This window comes from Opisthocomus hoazin, chromosome 1 (genome assembly GCF_030867145.1).
Source record: "Opisthocomus hoazin isolate bOpiHoa1 chromosome 1, bOpiHoa1.hap1, whole genome shotgun sequence".
NCBI lineage: Eukaryota > Metazoa > Chordata > Aves > Opisthocomiformes > Opisthocomidae > Opisthocomus > Opisthocomus hoazin.
The window spans coordinates 152,409,866-152,422,789 of record NC_134414.1 but is presented as its reverse complement, the minus strand read 5'-3'; the positions used below and the strand labels follow the sequence as shown (position 1 = coordinate 152,422,789).

General features: G+C 36.5%; 1 protein-coding gene across 7 annotated transcripts in view; it reads left to right on the top strand.

Moving 5' to 3' along the window:
- The window catches only part of CCDC91 (coiled-coil domain containing 91), a 166,403-nt gene that overhangs the window by 133,716 nt on the left and 19,763 nt on the right, over nt 1–12,924 (top strand). The gene's annotated exons all lie outside the window — the stretch shown is intronic.

The window sequence follows — 12,924 nt, the reverse complement described above, 5'->3', positions numbered from 1 at the left end:
TTCCAGCTTGTCCAGGTCCCTCTGGATGGCATCCCGTCCTTCTGGTGTCTCAACCGTACCACTCAGCTTGGTGTCATCTGCAAACTTGCTGAGGGTACACTTTTGAAGTTCCATGTGTTACATTTCATAATTACATGAAGTCATACAGATTTCATTTATCATGAATGCACTTCTAGAACTGGTTATTCTTTTTTCTTACCTTTGATTTTGTAGACTAGTTACAAAGCCTATAAACTCTATCTTGAAAGCACCTTTACCAATATAGATTGTGGAAGATGATCTAGGTTACAATTGCTATAAGCCTTGTTATCTACCTAGATTTTTTAGTGATATGTGAAATATTTTCTTTGCAGTGTTCACAGAGAATATCTTCATTGTATTTTTTCCAATCAGAAATACATGGGTGGCTGGATATTCTGCAAAGCTATCTGCCTTCTCAACTCTCATCACCTGGCTATTATTTGAGTCATATGCTCATAAAAGACAGTGTAATAGTAGTTTATGTTCAATACTTGCTGTTTGCTGGCACCACACATAGTTGTTTTTATTGCTTGTAGGTCAGAGAAAATATAAAGGACTTGACGTTCTAGAGGAGTCTCAATACTGTTGAGAAGTATCTACTCTTTTCAAAACAGAACTGTATTCTATGAAAAAAGAATCTAAACCCAAGTATTAATGGCATGTTTTTATTAATGATTCTCCATGTGTACTGTCAACATCATGTAACTGTTCTAAAATCTGAGTAAGGTTAGTACAGGCAGGTGATTCTATTAAAAATGTGTCTGGAACTTAAAGTCATATTTTTACCACTTAACACACAGAATTTCCCCAATGAAAAAACTGTCTAACAGTGCAGAAAGGAGAGTGAACAGGAAGGAAAAAGAATTCTTTATAAAAGTAGTAAAGGAAACAGGCTAACTAAAAGCAATAAAAATTATAGAAATGGACAAGGACAAATATTCCATGCAGAAATGTTATCATGTATTTAGTGTTCAGACCAAGATTTCCAGTTGAAATTTCCATTTTACTTTGTCAAATGTTCAGTTAACAAAACAAGATCAGGCCTTTTTTTAAAGGTCGTGTTGGTTGGTATCCTGAATCATCGGTCAGTTCAGAAAAGCATGGTCTATTAAGGGTAGTGATGTGCTCAACAACACGTGAAGTCTTTAAAGTCAAAATCTGAATGGCCAGATATTGTCATAGTTATGTGAAACATAATCTTGTTTTACGTTTATGCCTTTGATTTCTGTTGCAAAAGGTAACTTACTCTGCGGGTTGGGGTTTACTGTATCTGGCTTTTAATTAACAGTTGTGAACTTGTTCAATACAACAGTGCGGTGAATATTTTTATGCCTTTATTATGTAAAATTTGCATATCTTTGGGGTTGCTTTTTACTGTTAAACAAGTTATCACAAATATTTTCAATTCTGGTTTTGTATTTTTAGCTTTGTTTAGATTCAGGACCAAAGAATTACAACAGTAATCATTGCAACTCAGCGTAATTTCCTGTTGAAACCTGAATCCTAATGTAGGATTTTAAGTCCATGATAATTACATTATAAGAGCTCAGATTTTTGGGGTGATAATCATGTTTAGATTATAAATTAATTCTTTTACTTTATTTGTGTTGCCTAAACTTCTCAACTGTGCCCATCCAGTCTCTTTATTTTTTTACTCTTAGATAAACTTGCAAAGTTATTCACTGTTTCTAATAAAGTGTATATTTGTACAACTGATTAGCATGATGATGGGTGGAAGTAAAAGAAGAAACCCTTTACCTGCTTTTCAGAAATGTACTGCATGTGAATGGGAAATAATGTGGTTTGAAAGGCTTCTAAAATACCTACGAATGTCTTGGATTGGGCAGAAAATAACTGTTACCATAAACTACTACAGTAACTTCAGTAACTAGACAGTACACATATAATCTGCAGGTTTTGAAAATGTGTAGTTGACTTTATGGTTCCAAGAAGAGTGCTGATGAGGTTCATGTTGAGTGCTGATGAGGTTCATGTTGAGTGCTGATGTGGTTCGTGTTGAGTACTGATGTGCTTGCATGAGTAAGAGTGGCTACTGCTAACCCTTTTCAGCTATGGCTTACAACAGTATTAAGAGTCCAACACTCTGCCTTCTTTCCAATTATTTATTTCAGGAAAGGCCCGACAAGCACACAGCATCTGCTTATCCAATGCTTTCAGACCAAAATCCAGGAAGTCTGCAAATAAAATCATAGAATCATAGAATCATTCAGGTTGGAAAAGACCTCTAAGATCATCACATCCAACGAAAGTGAGGGGTTTCTACACAGTGGTGTAGACTAGGCCATGAATTGGCACCTACTTGGTCACACTTTGTCATTCATATTATGGAGCTGATTTTAATGTTTACTTTTCAAAATAGAGACAGAAATAAGATTGGAATTTACTTGGCGTATTGGGTAGAAGTCTAGAGTATATCATAATCTCGTATGCTTCAAGTGACCACTGTGTGTTAGCAGTGGAACGTTTCCTAGTGAGTCCTGTTAGAAGTTCTGGCACACTTTTTCCTCTGTCTCCTTGATAAATCGGTAACTTCACATTCTTCAAATTTTCCATTTCTCTAGTGGCAGTTAAGCTATCCTTAATCACTGCTTTGAGTCAAAGTTACAGTCTACTCTTTGAATCAGATTAATCTGCAACCCAGATTCCCATCTGGGAGAAGTGTATCAGAGCAGTGGTTATATGAGATGCTCCATAGATTCCACGTGGATCCAGACTGCAATTTTTCCCGAATAGGGGATAGTATCTACATGTCATGTGACATTCCAGAAGCTGGGGGTAGGATAGGCAGGGCTGACCATTCGTGTCTTGGGTAAGAGATTCCAGTTCCTACTTTGGGACAGAGGATATGTCTCATATTTTATGTGATACTCTTGATCCATCTACATTGTGAGATTACTGAAGGCTGCTGCTAGTGTCTTAGAAGAGAGAGAGGGAGAAACTAGTAGCTGAAGCAGCACAATCTCACCTTGAATGCAGTGTATTTGGGAAAAGAAGGTGGGAATAAGAGAACTGAAATGCTGGTATGAAATGTTTCGGCAGCAGAGTTATGATATCAGTGTATCTTATCGCTGTGAACAGGAAGGACCCTTCTTTAAAAACTTATGTTGCAGATTGATGAATTTCATTTACTGATACATTTGCATTGTCACTCGCAAAATCACACATCAAAATCACACGATTTATTTTTTAACTCCTGTAAGTAAAGCTTATGCCCTTCGGTGTTAGCCAGTTATTATCAGCATTCTGATATGTGTTATTGTTTGTAAGTGTGCTTGATTTTAAGCGTAAATCACAGTTTTCTTCTGAAGGTTTATTATTTGAAGACAAGTGCAAGTGGGAGAGGCTATGAAAATCAGTTTCTTTCAAGTTATTAATCTCAGATGACTGATTTTTTTTTTAAATACTTGCTATATTTTAATATGACTTAGAACAAAATAGGGTGTCATTACCATTCTTGTTCCTGAATGTTTAGCTTGGCATTTGATGCAAGGCCTCAATTGCAGGCTGAAGTGCCAGCAGCCGAAGCTAAAAACAAGACTGCGGTGGGCAAACTCAAGATTTAATTTCAGAAAGAGTGTTTATATTTTCCCTGGGGCCACATTAATGAGAGCCCAAACCCTAAATGTTACCACCAACACATTTAAACAGACCAGTTTCGAAGTTTTTAAAGTGCGGTGTCACCTTGAGTATTTTTCTTTTAACTTTTTGCCCTTCTTCTGACTTTAAAAGAAAAGCAATAAATCTGTATCATTTTTGGCTGAATTCAGTGACATGTTTCGGGAACACAAAGTTCTGTGTAATGCAACAAAGTCGCATTTTTAAAAAACATTTAATCCTATCTTCTATTTCTGTATCATCGATTTTAATAATTCAGCTTCAAGTTACCAATGCAAAACTTCGTGTCACTAGAAAAGATACCACCATCTGGTATGTACATACGTGTTACAGGGGTCCACATATTGATGTCCTGAATCAGCCTGATATCAGAACATCTGTGCCATGCCTGGGATGAACTTGTGACCAACAGGTCAGTGCCAAGAGAGACAGTGGTGGTGGGGTCACTGAGAGTTCCTTAGCTCAGTTTCCTGCTCCTTCAGCTGGGCCTGTTTTGTGGCTTTAATAGGATTAAAGAAACATTTACATTGAGGCTTTAGGAGCATTTTCACACTGCTCCTTTACCCAACTCAAAGAGCAGTATAAATCCTAAGGATTAAGTAAGGGATTTATGTGAAGTTGTAGTGTAAGATGAGTTGGTGCACCTGGCTCTCCTTTTTCTCCTCTGCGAATAAGGCATACCGAAGCAGTGTGCTGCATGTGATACAGAAGTGAGCTTCGCATTTTTTTCCTGAGCTTTTATGTCTCTATAAACTTTGAAGTTATCCTTTCTGAATATTAAAATGAAATGGTAGTTTCTGATGGAGGAATATAGTATTTCAATCTGTGGATCCTATTAGACATTTTTCTTCAGAGGGTCTTATGGCATTTTTCTGCCACTTTTCGATACTGAAACATCATGCATTTAAGAGAATTTTTAATTTCCTGGAAACTATAGTACTCTTTAAAAATGGAAAGGGGAAAAAATACAATTCTCTGCCACTTAAGTTTATTAAAATCCAAAGGAAATCGTTAAATAACCAAAATTATAATTTTCAAACTCCTTGAGTAATCATTTATGCTGGTAAAAGCAGTTTAGTCGAAACTACATACATAACCTATTGTATGTTTTTTGCAATTACTCTAGAGTAAAATTGCCAGAGCTTGAAATTCTTTGCTTAAGTTAGAACAGTTTCATATATCCTTTTGTGCCTCACTGTATAAATCTACAAAGGCTGAGATTATGCCTGTACTCTTTAGTCAGGCGAGATTCCAGTTGGAACTGAAATCAAGTGGTGTTATTGCTGAGAAAATATTGTGCTACCAAAGCCAAAGAGGAAAAAAATGGCAGGATGAATTATGATGTTCAACAGTGAGATGACTGGTCACTGCACTGTTTCAAAACTGTTCTTGTGATTTAGATGTATTGTGTTTTTAATCCAGTGTGCATCATTATAGTTACTACCAACTTTAGATTTGGTCTGCAATCGCATAAGCATTCAACTTGCTCTGTGGATATAGACTATTCACATTCATACAGTTTTGCAGTGTACGCTGTACTAATGTCACCCAGCTGTATCCGTCAGTGGACAGTGCTATTGTTTTTCACATCATTACGTGATTAAGCAACACCTGAAGTCCGGGGAAATGCAACATCTGTCATCCAGGGTCCCTCTATTCGGCAAGTGTTTGATAAGGACACAGAGGAGACTTCCATATTTCTTTCTGTTCTCCATTAGGGAGGCTGTGCATGACAGGAGGAAGTGATGCATCCTTACACACCTCCTGTCCCCTGTAATGAGGCTCTCTTGCATTATTCCTCATTCATCCTTCAGTATTATAGTTTTTACTGTGCTTCTGGAAATCTGAGAATTATAATCAGATCATTTGTTTCGAGATTGGTTATTTTGCGTTCTGTGCAACTTTCTTAAAATCTCTTTTGAGATAGAGAAAAAATTCAAAGTTCTTGATAGATGTGTGGAATTACTTGTTTTTAACGCAACTCGAGACTCCTGTCTGTAGGCATTTGCATGAGAGCTTAGACTGACGAAGAGAAGCTAATAATAAAAAAACAAGAAAAAACTACAGATCCTTGTGTATGAATGAGCATGAATGCCCTTATTTTACCATCCTAGTGAGAAAGTTAGGTCAGCTGAATTTTGGAGGTTAGACATTTAACATTCTATTAGACTGAATAAGTGAATGCGTGAGGAGGAGTACTTGGTGAAGATTTTATCATTGCTGTTAAAATAAAACTTGTATTCCTTTACTGTCTTTTTCTTTCAAATTCATCTGTATGCTTGTAACCAAATATGTATTCCAGTGATTTATATTCACTGACATTTCTTAATTCAGAATTGTTGAGTGTGTATGATTAGATATTTTGGTAACGCAGCAGCAGTTACAAATTTTCTTTTTTAAGTTAGTGTAATCCACATTACTTTGTACTAGATGCAAAGTTTAATGTGTTCAATATGATCAACGTGGGTTAATTAAAGCTAAGCAAATACTCTGTAATTTGATTTTCTTAGTCCTAGGCCAGCTTCTTGGCTTTTTATAAGTCTCTGTTGTACCATTCTCTTGGCACCAAGGGGATCCTAAAAAGTCTTAGCAAGTACGATGGACGTGCTCACTGAGGGCATTTTGGCATGCACTTGCAAGGCTGTCAAGTTGCAAGAGAGAAGAGGCAGTTGTCCGCTCTGATGGACAGTATTATGAGTTCTCAGTGAGATCAGGAGATTGGGTCAAGGTCTCTTCCATCCCTGGATTTCTGTGACTGATTACATTACAGTTGAGCCCCAAAGGGACGAGGACAGAATACAGAAGGCCCTTGTTTCCATGACATGCAGGACACTCCTGTGGTCTCAGAATTTGTGTTGTAAAGATCCAGAACTTGCATGCATCTTAATTAATAAAAAAACCAAGAAGATGTGGTCTGTAGAATTTCTCTGTCTGTGTACCAGAATAGGATAAGCCTAGAGTAATTGCAGGGCCACCACAGAGTCCCATTATTTAACAGATTTTCTTGGCTGTACAGTTTTGAGAGGGAATTAATTTTTTCTTTTGTTCACTGCACAAATGAGTGGATAACTTTGTTCATAAGGATGGTTTATTCTGTTCCTAAATGTGTTTTGCTACAGCTGAGGAATATTCAGAGTTCAGTGTTTGTTTGGGTTTTTTTGTACTTCTCATTTACACCCAAGTCCTTTTATGTGGAGATCCTTTAACCTCAGTAGTTTTATCTGCTTGCTTTTTTTGTTGGGTTTTTAGCCGGGGACTTACTGGTAACATTTCAGAACTGGTTATATGCAGAAATTTTCAAGCTATTTTTATCCCAGGTCTTGCAGCTTCTTCGCTCTGTTTTTCAGGTATGTCTTTTCCTTTGACTGTTTTTGCCCTTCTGCTGAACTTTGATTTTAAAAAGTAAATGGGAAAGTTGGCCTTACCTTACGTCTTTTCATGAATCTTTCTTAGGGTTATTTCCTGCAGTTGGATTCCTGCAGCAAAGCCAGTGGGATCAAAAGTTGAGACTTAATCAAGTTGTCTATGAAGCTAGAGAAACATGTAAAGAAGTAAATTTTCTTACCTGCAGCAATAGTAAGATTAGATAGATGAAGCGACACAATGTGGTTTCCTGTTTACTTTTTGTGTTCATGTCAGCGTGAATAATAAAAACACTAAGCAGTCTTTACCCATGCGTTAGAAATTTAGCAAGATACTTCAGTGACATATATATATAGTAAATACACATATATGATATTTTTCTGCTTTGGCTGCACACTACTGACTCACATGATTTGCTCAGTGGTATTTTTCTCTCCCTTGCCCTCCTCCTCCCCGCTCTGCTTAGCAACAGTTTCTTGTGGGTTTATTAATGTAAAATAAGGTATTGCCAAGGTAAAAAGCTACCATTTTGTTTGCAGTTGTATGTCCTTGATGTTGTTATTTCACTCCAAAACCTTAATATAAATCTGTATCTGGAAAAGAAGCAGAATAGCTAATCTAGTAACCAAAGGAAACTGCTTTGGGAAATATACTCCGCTGGCTGGCGGTTGCAAAAGTAATCTGGAGTTGGGTAGAGCATAAAGCCTGCAGATTATTACGTTTTGCTAGTTTTTCCCTCCTCCTTTAGAATCTTCTGCTTGCGGTGTCACAAGTGACGACCTGCTGGAAGCCATGGGTACTCCACCTGTGCATGTTTTGAAACAAGGAGGTGTTGTCTTTGATGCTGCTCTTGCAGCTTTATGAAGTGCTTCTCCAGCAGCTGTCCTGAGTTCTGCTGCAGTAGTTTGGCTTCAAATTCCAAACTGAGGTTTGCAGTAAAACGTGTCTGACAGTAAAAAGCATTAGCAAAAGCTGCAATCCTCTCAATACTGAAGAAGTCCACTAGTAAGTGTAGTCTCAAAAATGGCCATCTGAATAGTAGAAAATTAATTTCTGTTCCCTGAAACTTAACTACTTATTTCAATGCATATGTATGCTTACCACTGACTTAACACTAAATTTATCACAAATTCACTGCAGGCTGATTTGCCTTGTTGAATTTCTTCATGGGAATCCATCAACTTTAATCTACAATGGTAATTTTAGAGAGAGATTTGTATTTTTTGTGATATGATCTTTGCCTATGCCTTCAAATATATACTGCCTCATCCTGTCACAATTTATAAGTAAAGTTTCTTAAAATGAAAACTGAAAATTTGACTGTTAAATCAAGCGTTCCTCAAAATTAAGAGGCAAGGTTTTTCTCGTGCTACTTCAGTATGTACCAAACTCCAGTGTGTTATTAAGGAACACTTTGTTTTAGCAATACCTAGTGGCATACGGTATCACAATTTCACAGGAACCTTCAGGTAATCATGGTATAACTCCAGTCTCCTTGATATCGAAGTAGAATAACTACAGCCTGACTCCTTCTGTTACCTGTGGTTTCAGCTTTGTATATAATGTTGGTTTTCACCTCGCAGTGATTCTCTGTGCTGTGTATTGTTAACCACCTGTTATATTTCTTCTTAGAGGCAAGGAAATTGTGCTCCTGGTGAATCTTCCATTAATGAAGAATCACATGAGATATAGCTATTTAGAAAGCACTCATGGCAGTGGAATAGCAGTTATACAACTGTGGAAGGATTTAGCCTATGGTTGCCCAGTCGTACACATTATTAGGGTAGTTTTTTTCAGTTTGTATGCACTGCAAACACTTTTGATTCAATAATTATGTCTCTTTTACATACTTATTGCCTGATAGTGTAAAACACATTCTCATAGTAATGAAAAATATTGTTCTTACTAGTGCCTTTATTTGCTGTTTGCTTTTTGGTTAGGCTTAATTAATCCAGTTCTGTAGATATCATCTTAATACTGCAAGGCAACTCTGTGAGCATGACTCACCTTGAGCCCATCAGATAACATTTTTTTATTTGGTTTGATAACAATAGCAATTTATATATGTAGGAAAGTTGCTGTTGCTTTTAGGCAGACGTGCTTACCCTGGTTTATTTGGAACACGTATGCATACTGACAAATGAAGCAGATTTTTGGTACCAGATCTAGCACCCAACACAGCACTCAGTGCTTTTCAGGAAGCATAGTCTGATAGTCTTCAGGCTTTCATGAAGAGATGGTAATTTGCGGTTATGAAGCTCCACAGAAGCCCTGTGTATTCTCTGCCAAGTCATTTGTAGACATATTAAAACAGCATCTGATGGTGCCTAAGACAGACTTGGCTACTTAAAACAGTTCAAGATTGAAAAAAAAAAAACTATTAAGGATTTCTACCCTCTGTGAGGACTCAGGATCTGACAAGCCTGGATAGAAAGCAGTCTGAGTCGCTTACAAATCCTGTATTTAGGTGCTGTTATATATCTCCAGTTCATTCTTTCATATCAGAGGAGGTGATCTGATGAATTTGGCCCTTAATTTGGCCCTTAATTACATGGTCTAATGCTTTGTACCTACCTTGTGGGGACTGCTATCTAGTGTATATCAGAAGCTATAAAGGCACTTGCCAGAACCAAACACAAACCGTTTCTCACTTAGAGATTTTGCAGACACTGCTAAAGTCCATGCTGGGTAGAACTGGATCTTGCTCAGGAAGACATACAGCATAGATTCACTTGCATGGCTCCATCTGTAAAACAAACAATAGCATTCACAGAAGTATAATGAGAGCTAAGATGCTGAGTACAAACAGGGATAAAATAAAAATATTTTGAATAAATAGGGGATGATCAGTATGTCTGATTTCTGTCCATCTCAAATAATTTCTTGCCTTTTTTTTTCTCGTTCTCACAACCAGTAGAAAATACCATGCCCAGAGAAAAATATGAATTGAATCAGCATTTTCCATGCATCTTATTAAACCATAAGGACTTGTTTTCTGCAAGTTCAACAATATTTTGCAAAAGCTTTTGTTTTGGAAAGCTTTAAAAATCAATGAGATTTCTGTCCACATAATGTACATGGGTGACTTTAATAGTGGGAGAGGCCCTACTGTGGTCAAAGTTTTGCCTGCATCCCAGAATTTGTAGCTTCAGGGCCCCAATTTTTAAGATTGTGCAAGTGCATTTCATTGTGTGAGATATTCAGATGCTTAAGTACTGTTTGCATATATTTCTGTATGTTTGTCCTAAGTATGTTGAATCTGATTGCTAGACCAATCAGCTATTAGAGTAGCAATTATGGTAACTCTATACACTTGGTGTATGGCAATAGTCTATAAATAACTTGGTCAAGGAATCCTATGTTCCTGATCTAGGTAGGTCACCCCAGAGGCTGCTCGTGTGTTTCTGTGCATAAATATTTCCATTACTATTTTTGTGGGTTTAGATAATTACCATTTTTTATCTACTGCAGCAGTCTAAGCAGGTGCTGCAAGCATTTTTAATTCCTTTATGCGCTCAGTCTAGTTTCCTTGATTGAAAGCAAATTTCCTTTTGTTATTTATATGAAGGAAAGTTAGTATCTTCTTACATTCCTGTGTCCAGCTGGGAGACAGTGGAGATTCTGAGAGGGTTGACAGGGTGTTTTCCCACCACCTTCAGCACACTAGGCAAATCTGTTTTAAAGATGTGTCCAGCATATGGTATTATTTTAATGGTTTCACTGATCAGGTTCAGAGCATAAAATCCTGAAGGTTTAGAAGTTACAGCATTATTTATTTAAGGAGAAAGAAACATTTTCACATGGCAATATAATTTATTAAACATCACTCTTTCCTAGAGGTTCAGTCTTGAACACTGATGGCTTTCTAATGTGTAGCAGATACTGTATAAATTACAGCCATGAAGAACCTTGGTTTTATATACTTAGTAAGTGTTATCAATAGTAGAAATTCACAGGTGGACAGACAAAAATGTCCTGTTCTGGGATTAACTCTAAAATAAACTCTGCTGCACATATGTGCCATATGGATCTGTTTTCTGTCTCATCCATTATAGAAATGAGAGGAAGTAGTTCATTGTTTCCTCATCCAACTCACAGATTTGCGGGTTCCTCAAGGTAATAATTTTTTTATATGGTCTATTTAATGTGCTAGGGAATTTTTTAATACCTTCTGTTGAATCTGTGGGGAGAAGTTCATGTTAGACCACTGGGAAAGCTTTCTGAGCCCATAGTTTTACTAGAAAATATAATCACGTAGCTGAACTTCTACAGCTATGGAATTTTGCAGAATCATGTTGGGCTCATTCACTAGTGTGGGTTATAATGGGGGGGGGAAAAACCCCACCAAAATCTATACATCATAAAAATTATACCAAACAAGCCCGTCATCTTTGAGTTTTCCTCAAACAGGGGCATCTACTGATCAAAATATGATAATACATTTATGAGTCTGTAATTACACTGTAGTGTTCTGTGGAACACTGGGTTTGTTAGCCAATATCCAGCACAGTATATGCGAAGGGTCCTAACACTAAGCTGCGATAACCTATTTCAGTGGATTATTGTGCACCATGAACGAGGGCAGGAGGAGTCTGCAAAAGCTAAGGTTTTAACCATACAAGAAACCCCATAGTTTTTCCAGAAATAAATTTTCTCTAAAAATGTTTAGAAAGTGGTTGCAGATTTAAAATGCAGTCATTTGTCCACTTAGCACTGAAGTTCAGCCCGTTGTTCAGAAAGACCATAACTGTATTTTATAGTGCAGACTGATGCTAAAATGATTTAAAGAAAATATTACGTATTATTATAGATCTACATATAACTAGGCCAAACAGAAATACCTAAATGTAAATTCAGTTGCAACATCAATGGTTGACTTTGAGCAAGCAGTCGTGTTACATTTGGATTAACTGCTCCATAACCAACCCAATATATTTTTAACGTCATACTGGCTATGTGGAATGAGTCCCTACACAGAGGAAAGAGTGCCGCTGACAGAATTTTTCAGTAAATTATTTACGTGGATGAACAAATCGAGGGTCATAACGAATTTTTCCTTATACTTAACTAAAGTATATTCCTGATCCTACTGATTTCAAAGGGACTTGAATTTTCTTCCTCTACTCCTTAATTATTAAGTACATAAATATTTAGAAAAGCAGTCTTTCGTCATCAATGCTTTTGACTAGTATTCTATTATTCATGGACACATCCATCTAAGTGTTGATCAAACAACGCCAAGTTAGAACTATAGAATAAAATGAAAAATTATTCCAGTCTTTTCATGGAAGAAGGTAAGTTCACTTTATTGTTAGTTTAGACTTGTATTAGTTTTCTGTGAACAGGAGGACACTTATTTCAGATTCAGATTTTTTGATCATTTCATTAAGTTTATCATCATTCTTTAATTTATACTTACTGATTTTTTTTTAAAAAGGCTTTTAGTTAGTAAATTCATGTAATGCAAAACCATACAGAAAAATAAGAAATAGGTATTAGTTATAGTTCATTTGCAAACAGCAATTAGAAAAAGCTTTTGTATATTTATCAACAATGAAAATACATAGAGAAATTAAGACTAAATAAAAGAAGATAAACTTTGACAAATATTACAACAAAATCTCGATTGCTTTTACCTGAAATATGAAAGTGTCCCCTTTCTACTGAGCATTACTTAGAAAGGGGACTGCTCATATTATTAGTCCTTTGAAAAAAATGTAATGAAGCCATGATGATGTCTATAAATAATTACTTCTGGCTAAGCAATATGCAACTTCAAAGAATTACCTTGGCAATGAGTCCTATTCAACAGTTAACAAGCAACTACTTATAAACACTAAATAAATTGAAAGCCTTTATATCAGCCTTGCTAATCTAGACCTGCCAAACCCTTATCTTCAGAAC